The following is a 16764-nucleotide window of genomic DNA, read 5'->3' as shown; positions in this document are numbered from 1 at the left end:
TTTTTTCTCACGGGACTTGATGGACTCTCCTTCCTCTTTCTCCCAGCTCCAGTTGCAAGCCATAGACTGGGTTTAAATTCCGCATCAGCACACACCCTGGAGTCAGGCTAAGAGCAGAGGCCACAGTGCCCTGTGGCCTTTTCCAGAACAGCAAGGGACTATGTTTTGCTTCTGAGCAGGGCCTGGTGCCCTGAAAGGAGGAGTGTGCAGGGTAGAGGGCGCCTGGCAGTGAGGCATGAGGTGGGAAGGGTGTGCAGTATGCCCAGCCTGGGTGCCCGAGGAGAAGGAGGAGCTGTGTCCCAGGAAGAAAGGAGGAAGTACGGCTTTCCCTTAGGCAGGGAGATGAGTTCTGTGAACCGGTGTGTGCATGTACACGTAGACATGAGGGTAGGCATGATGTCGAGGCTGTCGATGATAGTCCCTGAGCCTTGCAGGAAGGATGGTGCCTTGCTTAAGTGTTCTCACATTTCTAGTATACCTTCTTTGATTTTTTTTTTTTTAAGATTTTATTTATTTATTTGACAGAGAAAGATCACAAGTAGGCAGAGAGGCAGGCAGAGAGAGAGGAGGAAGCAGGCTCCCCGATGAGCAGGGAGCCCGATGCGGGGTTTGATCCCAGGATGCTGGGATCATGACCTGAGCTGAAGGCAGAAGCTTTAACCCACTGAGCCACCCAGGCACCCCCCTTCTTTGATTTTTTTTACTTATTAATCTCAAATATTCTCTTTCCTTGCTTGGAGTGACACAGAATGACATCAATGATCTAGGGAGGGCTTAGGGAGTTCCTGAAGGGACATTTGAGAGCCTTCTGTATGCCAAGGCATTATAGAGGCTGGTGCTAGGGGAAAGGAGGGGCTTAGAAAGAGAAATCAGAGGGCCAGTGTCATGGACAAGGTGGGGTGGTCTTTGCTCATCACCATACCCCTGGCTCAGGCCTGGCTCCTGGACGATGCTAATACATATTTGCTAAATGAATAGTCTTTGCCCTCCATGAGTTTTGGGAACCAAAGTGAGGAAAACACAGTTTGGTTGGAGCAATCTGGATGAACCTCTTGGAGGAGATCAGCTGCCTCTTTGCTTTTAGCCTGAATGTTTGACTTTCTGGAGGGAGGAGTTTTGTCTTGACACCTGCACAGGCATGTACATTGGATTTTCCTTCCAGGGAAAGGAACGAGCGCCCATTCTCCACCCACCCCGGAGTTTTTTTTTTTAATTAACATATAATGTATTATTTTCTTCAGGGGTATGGGTTTGTGAATCATCAGTCTTACACAATTCACAGCACTCACCATAGCACATACCTTCCCCAATGTCCATAACCCAGCTACCCTATCCTTCCCCTCACCCCCAAGCAACCCTGTTTGTTTCCTGAGATTAAGAGTCTCTTATGGTTTGTATCCCTCCCAATCCCATCTTGTTTCATTTTTTCCCTCCCTTCCCCCCGACGAACCCCCATCCTGCCTCTCAAATTCCTCATATCAGAGAGATCATATGATAATTCTTTCTGACTGACTTATTCTGCTTAGCATAATACCTGCTAGTTCCATCCACGTTGTTGCAAATGGCAAGGTTTGTTTTTGGATGGCAAGAGCGTTCATTCTTCACCAAGGTGTGATAAGTAGAAGAAAGAAGAGGTTGTCAGAAGACTCCCGTGCCGGGGGCGCTGTGCTGTAAATAGCTGACACTCAGTGGGAGGCTTCATGTGCGCTCTGCTTCCCGAGTTCGCACACCCCTCGGGTCGCCAGCCTTGGCTCAGGTGTGTAGAGGTGGTCACCCACACAGTGGAGTGTGGGAGGCCAGCCTGTGCCTGCCCATTGCATCCTCTTTCTCCCACCATGGGTGAGCACTGTCTTGAGAACTCCCCGCCCAGGTCAGAAATGCACACAAGGTCATCAGGAGACTTCCATGTGGAAGTCCCTTCGTCCCCTAAGGGCGATTACCCTGTTCTGATTAACTGTCATTCCTTAGCTGTTGTTTTCCCCCTGGGGAGTGGGTTAAAAATACAGATAGTTCTTCAGAGTCACTTCCATTTCTCCAGGAGACTCAGTTTGGCGGGGACTGGGCACAGCTTCTCCCACAGTGTGGCCCCTGGGCCAGGAGCTGTGACACCACCTGGGAAGGCTCATGCTTCACCCACACCTCCTGCATCAGAAACTTTGGGGCAGGCCCCTTGGTCTGTGCATTAGCAGGTGTTCTGGGTGCTTCTAACCCACCACCATTTCAGCAGTGTGTCCACAGGCTAAGGGCATCAGCCTCACGGGTGCCCAGGGCAGTGATGTGCAGGTGTGTCCCGCATTCCTGGCCCTGCCCTAGAAGCCTCAGACATTTGATGCCTGGAAGCTCAATGAAATGTCAGTTCTTTTAAAAAGACCATGGGGCCAAATCCTTTTACTCCTAACTGGGGATAAGGATAGCCTAAGAGGGGCGCCAGAGTGGCTCAGTGTGTTAAGCCTCTGCCTTTGGCTCAGGTCATGGTCTCAGGGTCCTGGAATCAAGCCCTGTGTTGGGCTCCCTGCCCAGCAGAGAGCCTACTTCCCTCTCTCTCTCTCTCTGCCTGCCTCTCTGCCTACTTGTCATCTCTGTTTGACAAATAAAATCTTAAAAAAAAAAAAAAGAAAAGAAAGAATAACCTAAGAATCCTCAAGTAAGGGGAAGTCAAGCTCATCCCTTTGAGGTCCCTTAGTCTCCAAAGATCCATTTCTCTGGTTCTCTCCCAACTACCTTTAATTGCAGTTGTTTTAGCCACCAACCAAAAACATTTAAAGTTTAGAGAATGTTTAATCCAGTTGCATGGACAGGGAGTCTGATCCAGATGTGGATTCTGCAGAAATAACAGTGAGCTTGGATGAATTAGGATGGAGTTTATAGACAACGAATAAGCCCAGTTTGGAAGTCTTCCGAGCCCCAGAGCCCCAGAACCCATACAGTGGGGAAGGAAGTTGTCCAACCATCATGGGGCAGCACAGGATTCCCTTCTGGGCCTCCGACCAGCTGGAAGGAATAGAACCCATTGCAGCCACAGGGAAGGGGTCTGCTCCCTGCCCTCTGGGGTGGGTTGTGAGTTGTAGGCTGGTGAGGAGGGATGGGGAAGGACCCCAAGTCCACCTGTTCTCAGAAGGCTTCCTTCTGTTGCTTTTCAGTAGCTTTTCTAGTGCAATCAATTGGTGCCCTCTTGTAGGGTGAGGGTCAAGAAGCCCCAGCACGAAGCCTTTCCTGGTCAGTCCTGTGGCCCCATTAGTGCCCCCGCCCCTAATCTGCAGCCAGAAGTGCTGGCCCTCAGACACTGGGACCTGGAGGTCAAAGACAGTTTTGAGAACAGAGGTCACCTCTGTGGGTAGGAGGTACATGTCATCACTCAGAGTAGCCAACAAGTGTGAAACATCATCCCATGAAACACTCACAGTTGGCAGATAGCTGTGACATACACACACAGGCAGGTATGTTATTACACGCCACACACACACATTTGTGGGGAGGAGCAGGGCGTGTGTTCTAGGGACCAAGGTCCCAAATTGAATATGTCACAGGAATGTGACATATTCACCTGTCACCAGGACCCCCTCTCCCTCCACAGGGGCTCTTAGGTGACTACAGGCTTGAACTTGGAGGGTCTCTACCTTTTGGGGATGAAATGATGCTTTTCATTTTTCTAGGCTTAGAGTCATGGGTGCATGTGTCATGTATGTGGATGCTTTGCACACCGGTACCCACATGTAAGGGGAAATGGGTCTTTAAGTCAGTGGTTCTCAGACATTTGAATTTCTTGGAACTGTGAAGTTGTAGGAATACATGGCCCCGACAGATCTCCCACTTAATGATGAGCGCCTTCTGAATGTTCTACGTGCTTTATTTGTCTTAGTTAATTTAAACCTCACTATGATCATTCCCATTGTACAGACAGAAAACCAGGGTGCTAGAAGTTTTTTGTTTTTTTTTTTTTAAGATTTTATTTATTTATTTGAAAGAGAGACAGTGAGAGAGAACATGAGTGAGGAGAAGGTCAGAGGGAGAAGCAGACTCCCCATGGAGCTGGGAGCCTGATGTGGGACTCGATCCTGGGACTCCAGGATCATGACCTGAGCCGAAGGGAGTCATCCAACCAACTGAGCCACCCAGGCGCCCAGGGTGCTAGAAGTTTAAATCACTGCCTCAGATCCCACATTTAGGACCTATTGGATCGAGGACTTGAGTGCTCTTAGGCATTTGTGTCCCACAGCCTATTTTCTGGGCTGGGGTTTTGCCAGCCTGGGTGGAATGGTGCCACTGATGGGGTTCCTGGGCTCCACCTAGCTGCCAGGCCATCTCAGTTGGCCAGTAAGAGTGGTTGGTTGAGGGAGGGAAGGAGGTGGGGGAACACCACTGTCTCAGGACAGGTGCCTCTGGTCAGGTGACCATCAGGAAGAAAGCTGGGAAAGCCACCAAGTACCACTGAGAAGGAGGAGACCAAAGCAGGGATGGGAATGTTTATCATCTGCTTTTACCTCTTGGCATGACCTAGAAAGTGGTTCAAACTGTTCTTCCACAAGATGAGCAACACTAGGAAGATGTCAGAGAGGTTTTGAGCAAGTGGCCATTGGTCTGAGCCTGTGGTGGGGGGTGGACACAGACTCCCACCACCCAGCTCGTGGCCAGCAGGGGCCTGGTCTGGTTCCCTTCGGGGATGAGCCCTTCTCAGAGGGTGGCAGAGACAGGACATGGGAGGGAGCTGCCGTGAGATATCAGAAAAGCAGGAGTGAGCTGGTCCAGTCACTGGCTGAATGTACAGGGGAGGCCTCGGTCTAGATTTATTATCTCTTCCCTGCCCCCCCTCAAGGAAAGCCCCTGAAGAAAGAGCAGCTTTGATTCTCAGATGAGTGCCTGTCCATCACACTAACTGCTTTAGTGCTCAGATAGAGCCCCAGTGATGATATATTTTGATAAAAAAATCCTCTTACTCTTAGGATTTCAACTGGTTTCTCTCTCCTTTTTCTGTTTCCCTCCTTTTCTTCTCGAGAGGGGTGTATACTCCCAAGTTCCATTGTCCCGGGGCTGCAGCTTGGAGACCGTGTATTTATTGTATCCCCTCACCTCCGATTGTTTCCGAAAAAGTCTATCCAGAGCTGTTTCCATGGTCTGTCCGTTCCATTGTTGCAGGCTCTTCCAACAGGAGGAGGCATGTGTATTTTCCTGGGATGTAAACTAACTTTCCCTGCCCCTTGGCTCTCCGCGCCTCCCTTCCACTGCACGCGTCCTTCACCTTGGAGGTCATCACTGTTTCCCTGCCCACACCCTTGTGATCAAGAATAACTCCATCTCTGTGCCAGACAACCTCCTCTGGAACTTCATATGGACTTGCTTAACTCAAAAAGGAAATTCTTAGCCTGTGCTCTTTTTCCAGAGAGCTGCGAGAACACAGTGGGTGTGTGTGTGGTGGGGGTGGGGTACTGGGAGAGGAAGCCTGGGGGCAGAGGAGGACAAGGTCCAGTAGAGGAGGGTAGAGAAATTCTCTTCGCACAGAAGTATGTTCAGAGAACAGTTTCCAGAACAAATGGCATGAATTTCATAATATACTGTCCAAATGCCTATGAGGACTACAGAAATGTACAGAAACAGACTAGAAAAACTTGCTATCTTTGAAACCTCTGACTTGCAAAAAGTGGTAACAAGCTTATTTATATAAGCCAGCCAGAGGGAAGGGTGGAGAAAGACGTCATTCATTAATTCAACAAGTTTTCACCCACTCTGCCATTTGTGATGGGGAAAGGGCGATTGGTGTAGGAGCAGGCGCCACCTTGGGCTCCTCGGCCCTGGCCTAGGCAGACACTTGGGAAGCCTGCCTTGAAGCCTGTCCAGAGCCTGTGGGGAGTTCGCATTCCTAGCAGGTGTGAGGTCACAGGGTCTGGCTCCCTGCCTGGGCAGGGGAAATGTGTCTATGCCTGGCGCCTTTCCAGTGTGTGCCAGGACCTTCAATTGCTCAGTGGGAATTATTTCCTGGGATAACCAGGGCCCGAGGGGCCTTCAGAACTGGGAGAATACCACCAGTCAGGGTCACAGTTGGAAAGAACCTTAAAGGTCATCTAGGACAGAGGCACCACGTTCCACAGTCTGTTAGGCATCCAACTCTTGATTTCGGCTCAGGTCATGATGGGCTCCACGCTGAGCTTGGAGCCCGCTGAAGATTCTTTTTCTCCCTGGGCCCCTTCCCCACGTGCTCTGGTGCTTGCTCTCTCTCAGTATAAATAAATAAGAAAAAAAAAAAGGTCATCTAGGCCAGTCTGCAACAGAGCAGAGACAGGCTTCTGATGCTTAGGAACTTGCTGTCCCTCCACCTGTCTTTGTGCACCTGTCCTGCCAAATGGTGTTACAAGCTATCTTGATGTCTGTTTCTTCCCCTCACCCTTCCCCCACCCCCCACTGGATCGGATGTGAGAGCTTGTCTGCTCCAACAATATATAAGAAGTTCAGTAACGGGGCACCTAGGTGGCTCAGTGGTTAAAGCCTCTGCCTTCGGCTCAGGTCATGATCTCAGGGTCCTGGGATTGAGCCCCGCCTCGGGCTCTCTGCTCAGCAGGGAGCCTACTCTTCCCCCTCTTTCTCTGCCTGCCTCTCTGCCTATTTGTGATCTCTGTCTCTATCAAATAAATAAATAAAATCTTAAAAAAAAAAAAAAGAAGTGTCAGTAACAACCAGCGGTGTGTGCTGGGTGTCCATATAGATGACTTCATGCATCCTCATCACCGTCTTCTGAAGTATACTTTCTCATTCCGCTCATTACACGAGGGGAAACTGAGGCCCGGAGGCGCACTGCATCCTGCTCAAGGTTCTTCAGTCATGGAAGAGGAAGGATGCAAACTCAGCTGCTGGCCTTCTAAGTCTGTGCAATTAATCCTGCACTGCCTTCTAGAAGCAAGGTACTCTCCACCAGAAGCTTTGCAATGCTGGGTCCAAGGACCCCCCTTGCCAGGTAATAAACTCACCGTCTTAGGAACCACATGGAAAAGGCTAAAAGGAACTTTCTCTAGCTGGACTCTGAAATGACTCCTTCAGCATTTCAAATCTTTCCTGTTCCCATTTCCTTCAGCCCCTGGCCATTTCCCTTTCTCGGGGCCAGACCATCTGCTTTTTCTTATTCTTCTGCCTGGGGTCAGTGTGGACTGGAGGGAGAAAACATTTTCTTGTGGCCTGGGCAGCGGAACTCAGTATTCTGACCTGTGGCTCAGAAGGGTCCTCCTCTGCCCCTCATCTTGCTCCCCTTTGCCACGCATTTCTGCTGAATGCTGGTTGCCTTTGGGGGAGGCTTAAGAGAAGGGCAGCAGAAGCCCAAAGTGATGGGACCTGAGGGAATATAGCAACCAGAGCTGTAAAGACAATTCCATTTTGTTCTAGTTCAAAGGCTTTTGAGAAATTAAAAAAAAATAGTTGACAGTTTGGACTGGGTATTTATTTTAGACAATAAGTTTAGACAATAAGATAAACAATTTTGGACTTTTGCACTGGGTATTTATTTTAGACAAAAAGCTTTTTAAATTTGGTTTAAAAATATTTTGTTGAGTTTAGCTTAAGGGCAAAGAGATGATTTTGAACCCAGGCTCTGGGGCTTATTTTGGTAAGAGCAGTAGGGGGCGCTCACACACCACATTTCCTACGACGAGTCGGGGAAGCAGCAGGAGCAGAGGTCCTGAAGGAAGTTTTGGGCAGTTCACCTCTCCCCACAGCGTCCCTCCCGTCCAATTTATGACGAGTCTTGGCGAAGCGTAGGTGTAGAACTCCTGCGTCTCCATGTGTGGAAACCCCGGGTTTGGACACCGCCGTGAAGGCGCTTTCCAGTGGCTTCGCTGCCTTTTCTCCTCCTCACCCCTCACCCCCAGGTGTGAACACCCGCAGGCAGTGGCCCCCTGCCAGCTGTGTCCCCGCACACCGCGAAGGAACGCACTGTACTTGGCAGACGCTGGCAGGCACTTATAAGTCCCACAAGTATTTCCCGAGGTCCTGAACTGGATGGCCTATCTCTGTGCGTGGTGCCAGGCTCATTTGTGCGACCTTGGACTGTGTGAAGTGTTGGAATCATGCAGGAGTCCTGGCAGATTCCTAGGGGGGAGCAGGTTTATGGGAGGCGAGAGGGATTTGGGATCACGGTCACTGCTCGGGGAACTGAGCATTTTCTTTTCTTTCTTCTTGGAGCTCCAAGCAGCTCCCCAGATCACCTTTCCAGAGCACGGATTTCATCCCATTTAATGTATCTGGAAACGTTTCACAACTCTGAAGTTTTTTCTTCTCCACGATTGAATAATTTTAACCCCTTCAGGCTTCCCTCACTACTTTCTAGCTTTGCAGTTATGTTCATCACATCAGGGAAGCTGATGAGTAGTTCAGGATTAGGTGTTTCTTCATTATTGAAGGTGAAAATGACAGGGGTAGGAAGTGTGTTGAGGCTTGATAATATACTTTAAAAAAAATTAACTGCAACCTGACAGAATGCCATTAAAAAAAATTTTTTTTTTTTTTCATTTGACAGAGAGAATGCACACAAGCTTGGGAAGGGGCAGAGGCAGAGGGAGAAGCAGAGTCCCCGGCAGAGCAGGAGCCTGATGTCAGGCTCGATCCCAGGACCCAGGGATCATGACCTAAGCCGAAGGCAGAGGCTTAACTGACTGAGCCACTCAGGTACAAATGCCATTTTTATGGACCCATTTCCATGGTATGTACATTCATACCTCATTTATTCAATCAAAGTGTAATTACTGACTTCTTACTCTGTGCCATTCCTGTTCTAGGCACTGGGTGTGCACATGATGATTCTGAGTACCTCAGGAGAAAGGTAGGGCTTAGGGAAGTGAAGTGACTTGCTCACATGCTGTACTCAGAATTTCCTGACTGCACACAGCACTGTCCCGTCTGTGCCCTTGTCTGTCACGGGAGGGAAGAAAAGAACCTTAGAAAGGCAGGAGCAGAATTGAACGTTCTGTAAAAACTTTATCAATGCCCAGCTACTCACAGATTAGTTTTTGGCTTTGGAAAGGTAAGCATATTTTATGTTATCACATGTTCCTGTCATCCTAGATTAACATTATCTGGGACTGAGTCTGAGTTGGATTCAGCCTTGACCTCCCTATATACTTTGCATTCTTCTTGGGACCAGTGATCCTCTTCTCTGTTGTCCTTATTCATGGGACTGCATTATAACTTCTGGGAAGCAAAGATCAGTCATGTCTAAACCGAGAACAACTTACTTTTATTTATTTATTTATTTATTTATTTATTTATTTGACACGGAGAGATTACAAGTAGGCAGAGAGGCAGGCAGAGAGAGAGAGGAGGAAGCAGGCTCCCTGCTGAGCAGAGAGCCCGATGCGGGACTCGATCCCAGGACCCTGAGATCATGACCTGAGCCGAAGGCAGCAGCTTAACCCACTGAGCCACCCAGGCGCCCCACAACTTACTTAATATACTTAAAGATGGCCTGTTGTAATGGTGTGTGGGGAGAACCAGGGAGAAGGCCAGCCAGTGTCCCAAGGTTTAGGAACTCCGGCGCTGAGCGTTGTGCTGCTGTCTGGGGCATCTGGTTCCCACAGGAGGCTGGGGCTGCTGGGCAGCAGTGAGCTGCTGGGTTTTCTTTGGCTCCTGGCTCTGCTCATCTCTCCACCCCCACTCCCAACCTACACTTCACGGTGGGAGAAGAGCTGGAAAATCCACTGATGCCCATGAAGAGCTGGGATAAAACGGACTGTGAGTGAGAGAGCCCAGGTGGGAAGCGATTCAGCTGGGGGGAAAACCTATACCTGGTGCCTGCAAACAGGCAAGAAGAGGCGAGATTTTGTTTGGCTCTGGGATGCTGGTGTTGCTGACAGTTGGCCTGTGAGAAGGAGAATGTCAGGCTCGGTTGGGAGCACACTCGTCTTTACTGAACAGGAGAGGGCTTTCTGCCCCAAGTGCTCCAGCGGGGAGGCTCGGGCTCAAGGGAGCGTCTGGTAGCTGTCCTGGGTGGGGGCATCGGAGTGGGTAGGACTGTGTCCAGAAGCATTCCAGTGACATAGAGAGGAGCTACAGTAGTACCCACTGACTGTAACAGAGGCCCCCCTTTCCTTTCACCCCTCCTTTCCAGTGAGTGTGTGTGTATGTTTGGGAGCACTTACAACGTGCAAGGCAAAGTTGGAACTAACTTCCCCAGAGTGAACCTGGGCTGCTCTCTTCCTTCTGGGACTGCACGGGTATCCCTACTGTCACAGTACCTGGGAGGCCTGTGATGCTGTGGGACCGAAGTTCTGGATAGAAATGATGCTCGAATGTACCAGGTACTAGTGGGTGATCAGTGCTTAGATTTTCTAGGCATATGCAATTTCCCTGTGTCGACCTCATCCTTTTCACAATACTTCCCTGCTGCAGCTCTTTGAAAGGCGCCTAATAAAATCTTTCAGGGCAGTGGTGCCTAGCTCTTCACCCGTCAGATAGTTCTTGAGGAAGAGAGTCTAAGAAAAGCCATGTGATATTTGCAGGATGAAGGAAGAGCACACACTTGTGGAGGACATCTGTGCACACAGGAGTGTGTGTGTAGTCGGTCCTCCTACAGGAAAGGATGTGTCCACCTATTTGACACAGAGGTCTTTTATTTTTTTTTTTTAAGATTTTATTTATTTATTTATTTATTTGTCAGAGAGTGAGCACAGGCAGAGACAGAGGCAGAGGCAGAGGCAGAAGCAGGCTCCCGGCTGAGCAAGGAGCCCGATGTGGGACTCGATCCCAGGACTGGGATCATGACCTGAGCCGAAGGCAGCCGCGTAACAAACTGAGCCACCCAGGCGTCCCGAGGTCTTTTATTTTTATTTTAATTAATTTGACAGAGATCACAAGTAGGCAGAGAAGCAGGCAGAGAGAGAGGGGGAAGCAGGCTCCCTGCTAAGCAGAGATCCCGATGCGGGGCTCGATTCCAGGACTCGGGTCATGACCCGAGCTGAAGGCAGAGGCTTAACCCACTGAGCCACCCAGGCGCCCCAGACACAAAAGTCTTTTAAATGGCATCTTAAAGTCAGAAAGAATCCTCAAATTTGGATATAGAGAATGAGCTCAGCTATACCCCAATAAATAAATAAATAAATAAATAAATAATAAAAAATAAACGCTATAAGCACTGCTAGTGCCTGGCTTTAAGCTCAGTTCCTAACTCAGAGCATCCTGTTTCTTCGCTTGCTCAGAAAGATGTATTTTATGTATGGAAACGAATCTCCTTCATGCGGTTTCTGTTCCACATTTCAGTCTCTGTCATTGCCTCTTCTGCCTTGGCTTTGTCTCCCAGAGGCTTCAGAACAAACTCCGTGGAGGTGGGGACCCTGGCCTCCCTGCTGTCAGCATGCCAAGCTGGGACACACTCTCAGCGGCCTTGCACTTGCTCTCCCCTCCCCTCCTTAGGCCTTTGCTTACATGCCATCGCACTTCCAATCGCTCACCTGTCCACCCACACTCCGCTTACCTGGTATATTGTTGGGCCCCACCCACCCCTCCCCCAGTCCTTCCCCCACCAAGAGCAGAAACTCCACGAGAGCATGATTGCTGTTAACTCTGTTCAAGGCTGCAACTGCAGTGCCAAAAAGAGTGTTTGGTGTAGGAGACGTTCAGTATTCATTCATCCACGGGAAGCAATAAGAAGCACCAGAGGGAATGAGGAGACGAGAAATGTCTCTGAACTTTCAACCCCACTGCCCTGGTTTGGCAGAAGCGCAGTGCTGCAACAATAACTATTATTATAGGAATATATTTGCAGGACCATTCCTAGAGGAGAGACGTCTCTCCTCAGTCTTGATCTGAGCTCAACTCTGGAACCTTGCTGAGAACTTTTCCTCATTGTTTTCCCTAGGACACAGAGTTCCCACCTCAAAATCAAAGGGAGGTTGCCTAAGAATCTCATGAGGTCACGTAAGTAGTACAATAGGCCTTGGTGTACAGCAGACAACGTCCCCTGGTCTTACGATCACAGGCCCACTTCTCACCAAATCCCTTACCCAACCCCTACACACACCCCTCCCTCTAACTCTCCTCCTGTTACCTTTCTTTGGGATTCTCCCTAAACTCCTGAAGTAATTCTTAAGTGATTTCAGTTAAATTTGCATGCTTTCCCTCTAATCTACTTTGATTGTTCTTAATCTTAAGTCTCTCTGCCTGAAAATGTGCAATGTTTCTCTATTTCCTACCAAATTTGGTTCAATTTCTTAAGGCCTTCTCTGACCTGGGCCCAGTCTATATCATTTTCTTCCACTCTTTCCCCTCAGGGATCTTCTAATGCTTGGCAAATTAAGCTACGTTCATTCCCTGAACATTCTACCTCCCAGACTCAAATGTTAGTTCCTGGAGAGACCTCCTTCTCTTCGCACTTCTGCCTGTACCAGTCCTCGACCTCTTTTCAAGGGGGATCCAGCTCAACCGTTGCCTCCTTCATATTGCCTTCCCTGATCCCTCCAGCCAGGTCTCTTCCTCCTTCAAATTTGCAAAGCACACTATTTGGTGTTTCATTCAGTGGCAATCAGTTATTTTTTGTAAAGCCATTTTCTCCTAAAGTCAGACTTTAGTAAGTCCCGATCTAGTGTGGGAAGCTCTGGCAAAGCTTCTTTAAGAAGTGGTATGTACTGGGACGCCTGGGTGGCTCAGTTTGTTAAGCGGCTGCCTTCGGCTCAAGTCATGATCCCAGCGTCCTGGGATCGAGTCCCACATCGGGCTCCTTGCTTGGCGGGGAGCCTGCTTCTCCCTCTGCCTCTGCCTGCCACTCTGTCTGCCTGTGCTTGCTCTCGCTTCTCTATGACAAATAAATAAATAAAATCTTAAAAAAAAAAAAAAAAAAAAAAGTGGTATGTACGGATGGACCTGATGAGTAAACCGGACAAAGGGAGGAAAGTGACAGGCCAGTGTTTCAGAGAACAATTTGGGACAGTTTGATGAATGATGGCAGTTCTCAGTTAATATTCATTCATAACCATATGCAGCCTTCTATTTCATACCTTCATTTAAAAATGAGTAAGATGGGGAGCCTGGCTGGCTCAGTCAGTAGAACAAGCAACTCTTGATCTTGGGGTCATGAGTTTGAACCCCACACTGGACACAGAGATTATTTAAAAAATGAGAAAGGTTCTGATAGACATGGTGAAGATGATATACCTGATACAAGTTATGCATAAGAGCTGAGTTTTTGAGTTCTACTACCTGTCAAGGAATACACAAATAAGACAGTCCCTTAAGTCAAGAATTCAGCCAGTTGAGGGAGACACATACTGAATAATGACAAGGCTTCTAAAGTAGTTGCTAATACACTTAAGTGTTGTTCTAAGCATTTTACATATAACTCATTTCTCATCCTATGTGATGAGGTAGATTTACAGGATAGTGTGATTGAGAAATGGTTTGGTGGAGCTAAACAAAATATGCTATGGGAACAGCCAGGAGGGTCCCTAACCCCAAACTGGAGATGGATGGGAATGGGTGTTTGGACTGAGGGGTGGTTTCCTAGAGGAGGTGAAGCCTGACCTGTGTCTTGAAAATCTGACTCTAATCAGCCAGGCAAAGCAGGCTGGGGGCGGTGGAGGTGGGGTGGGGAATGGGGTAGGGGAAGAGAATCCAAGGGAGAGGGACGCAGGCTTGAAGTAGGGCAGTGGCCTGATTAGAAAGATGACTATAGTAGTGATGCCTGAGATGGACTGGAGGCAGCTCACCTGCAGAGAGGGAAGAGCAGTTAGAAGGCTGTTTGTGTTATGAGACCAGAAACAACAAAGACTTGAACTAAGCTAGTGGCAGTAGGGATGGAAAGTGTCACCTGTACAGGTGGGAAAGATAACTCCAGTGGAGGTATTCACTAGGTAAGAGTACATAAAGAAAAAAATGGACCAGTCAACATCTTTAAAACAAGGTCATATGCAATTTTTTCACACTGTAAGAAAAGTTTACCTCTAATGCTCTTTTAAGAGTACTAGGTCCTGGCATAAAAGACATAAGAACACCCATCTGCGTAACTGAATTCTTATTTCCCACCAGCATTACCCTCCTCTCAAGTGTCTCCCAGATGCTAGTGCTCAAAAAGAATCACAATGCTAGAACTGGCAGGAGAACAGTTCTGGCTTCTCTTCCAATCGCTGTGTCTGGGAGAGTTCACACAGATATAGGCTCTAATAATTGAAAGCCTCTAAGGCTCCAGCCCTTTCTAGCGGCCTGGAGATTTGAGTGCATCTAATGCTTTTTCTATAATGCATAGGCAGGACACCCACCACCTACATGGACCACAGATTCGTTATTACTTTCCTTGCTTGTCTCAATGGGTTTCTGAACACCACTAAAGGTGCCGGCATTTTATTTTTAATAAATTCTACACCCAGGGTGGGACTCAAACTCTTAACCCTGAGGAGTCACATGCTCTATAGATTGAACCAGCCAGGCTCCCAAAGTGCTAGCATTTTATAAGCTGTAAAACATACTGAAATCTTTTTACTAATCTTGTAAGGTAGACTCATTTGCATTCAATAAAAAATTCTGTCCCTGGACAAAAGTTATTATGCACACAAATCCTATCATGAACTATTGATGCTTGGATGGAACATATCTGCTTTAGCCCCTAATTTAAAATGGTCTACAGGACAATGACATGGATGGAGCTAGAGTATTACGCTAAATGAAATAATCAGTCAGAGAAAGACAAATACCATGATTTAACTCCTACACGGAATTTAAGAAATGAAACAGATGAACATCGGGTGGGGGAAGAGAGGCAAACCTATAGAGAACACACTGAGGGTTGCTGGCAAGGACATGGGCAGGGGTGGGTGGGTTAAATGGGTGAGGAGTGTGAAAGAGGGCACCTGTGATGAGCACTGAGGGTTTTATGTAAATGATGAACCACTAAATTCTACACCTGAAACTAATATTATACCATATGTTAACTAATTTAAAGAAAAACTTGAAAGAGGAAAAAAAATGGTCTACAGGAATTTCATTTGATATACATATTTTTTTAATGTTCTAAAGCAACTTTTCCAACAGAGGGTCTCTAGAAAGTAAGAATCATTAGAGGCAATTTTTCTGAGGCTAGTCTTTTACTGGAGAGCGTGCTCAAATGTGCTGCTAAGCCTAACTGTTCAGGATTTCTGGTCAGAGAGACCCACTCATTCACTAAATGATCTTTCCAGCTGAAGGCAGTCAGCTGTGGGAAAACTTAGGCAAGAAGAGAAAGAAGGGTGTGGGATTTTGTGTGCAAGCCCTACAAAATAATGCCAACTCTGCCCAGAGCCTCTGCAATATCCACTTGCCAATCAAAGGTTAAGAAAACAACCAGTTTTCCCTTTGTCCCCAAGGGTGTTCAAACCCGAGTTCAAATCAGTTTGTTGATGAGGAATTTCTTTCTACATTGAATATGCCTATCTTAGTCAGTTTTCCATCTGTATAAAAGTTTACCCATATAGGGGCACCTGGGTGGCTCAGTGGGTTAAGCCTCTGTCTTCGGCTGTCATGATCCCAGGGTCTTGGGATCGAGCCCTATATTGGGCTCTCTGCTCAGCAGGGAGCCTACTTCCCCCTCTCTCTCTGCCTGCCTCTCTGCCTGCTTGTGATCTCTGTCAAATAAATAAATAAATAATCTTTTTAAAAAAGTTTACCCATATTAAAAAAATGAATTACACTAAACTTTGGGATTTGATATTCATGAGAAGTTTCTCCCACTTAAACTCATTGTTTGTTAGCTTAGTTTAGTACTTAGAACAAACATTCTTGTTCAAAAGAGAATGCCCAAACTATTAATTTCAATTCTGTCAGGTAAGAAGATACACATCTTTGGTTATTACATTTAGTATCATTCTCAGAACAGTTGTTCTGGTACGCAACTCATATGCAAATCAAACTGTAGGATATAGACAACCCTTAAACAATATAGGATTGAACTGTGTTAGTTCACTCGTATGATTTTTTTTTTTTGGATGAAGTACAGTAATGTAAATGTACGTTTTATGATTTTCAGTAACATCTTTTCTCTAACTTTACTGTACGAATACAGTACATAATGCACATAACATTAAAAAATGTGGGGGGTGGCACCTGGGTGGCTCAGTGGGTTAAGCCGCTGCCTTCGGCTCAGGTCATGATCCCAGGGTCCTGGGATCGAGCCCCATGTCAGGCTCTCTGCTCAGCGGGGAGCCTGCTTCCTCCTCTCTCTCTGCCTGCCTCTCTGCCTACTTATAATCTCTATCTGTCAAATAAATAAATAAAATCTTTAAAAAAAAATAAAATAAAATAAAAAATGTGGGGGCCCCTGGGAGGCTCAGTGAGTTGAGCCTGTGCCTTCAACACAGGTCATGATCTCAGGGTCCTGGGATCGAGCCCTGCATTGGGCTCTCTGCTCAGTAGGGAGCCTGCTTCCCCCTCTCTTTCTGCCTGCTGCTCTACCTATTCGTGATCTGTCAAATATATAAATAAAATCTTAAAAAAAATAAAAAATTTGTTAATTGGCTACGTTATCAGTTAAGACTTCAGTCAATGGCAGACTGTTAGTAAAGTTATTTGGGATTCAAAAGTTATAAATGGGATTTTCAACTGTGTGGGGGTCGGCACCTCTAACCCCTCACATTGTTCAAGGGTCACCTGTAATTATTTTAATTTTTACATTCTACATTAATATATATCACCTGTGGCTGAGACTACTGAGAACCCAACCCAGGGGCTCCTGGGTGGCTCAGTTGGTTGAAGAGCCTGAGTCTGGACTTCACCTCAGGTCATGATCTCAGGGTTGTGAGATAGAGCCCTGCACAGGACTCCATGGTGGGTGGG

This window comes from Mustela putorius, unplaced genomic scaffold, assembly GCF_011764305.1.
Source record: "Mustela putorius furo isolate JIRA1106 unplaced genomic scaffold, ASM1176430v1.1 tig00000460_pilon_pilon_pilon, whole genome shotgun sequence".
In the NCBI taxonomy this organism is placed as follows: domain Eukaryota; kingdom Metazoa; phylum Chordata; class Mammalia; order Carnivora; family Mustelidae; genus Mustela; species Mustela putorius.
Note: the sequence above shows the minus strand (reverse complement) of the source record.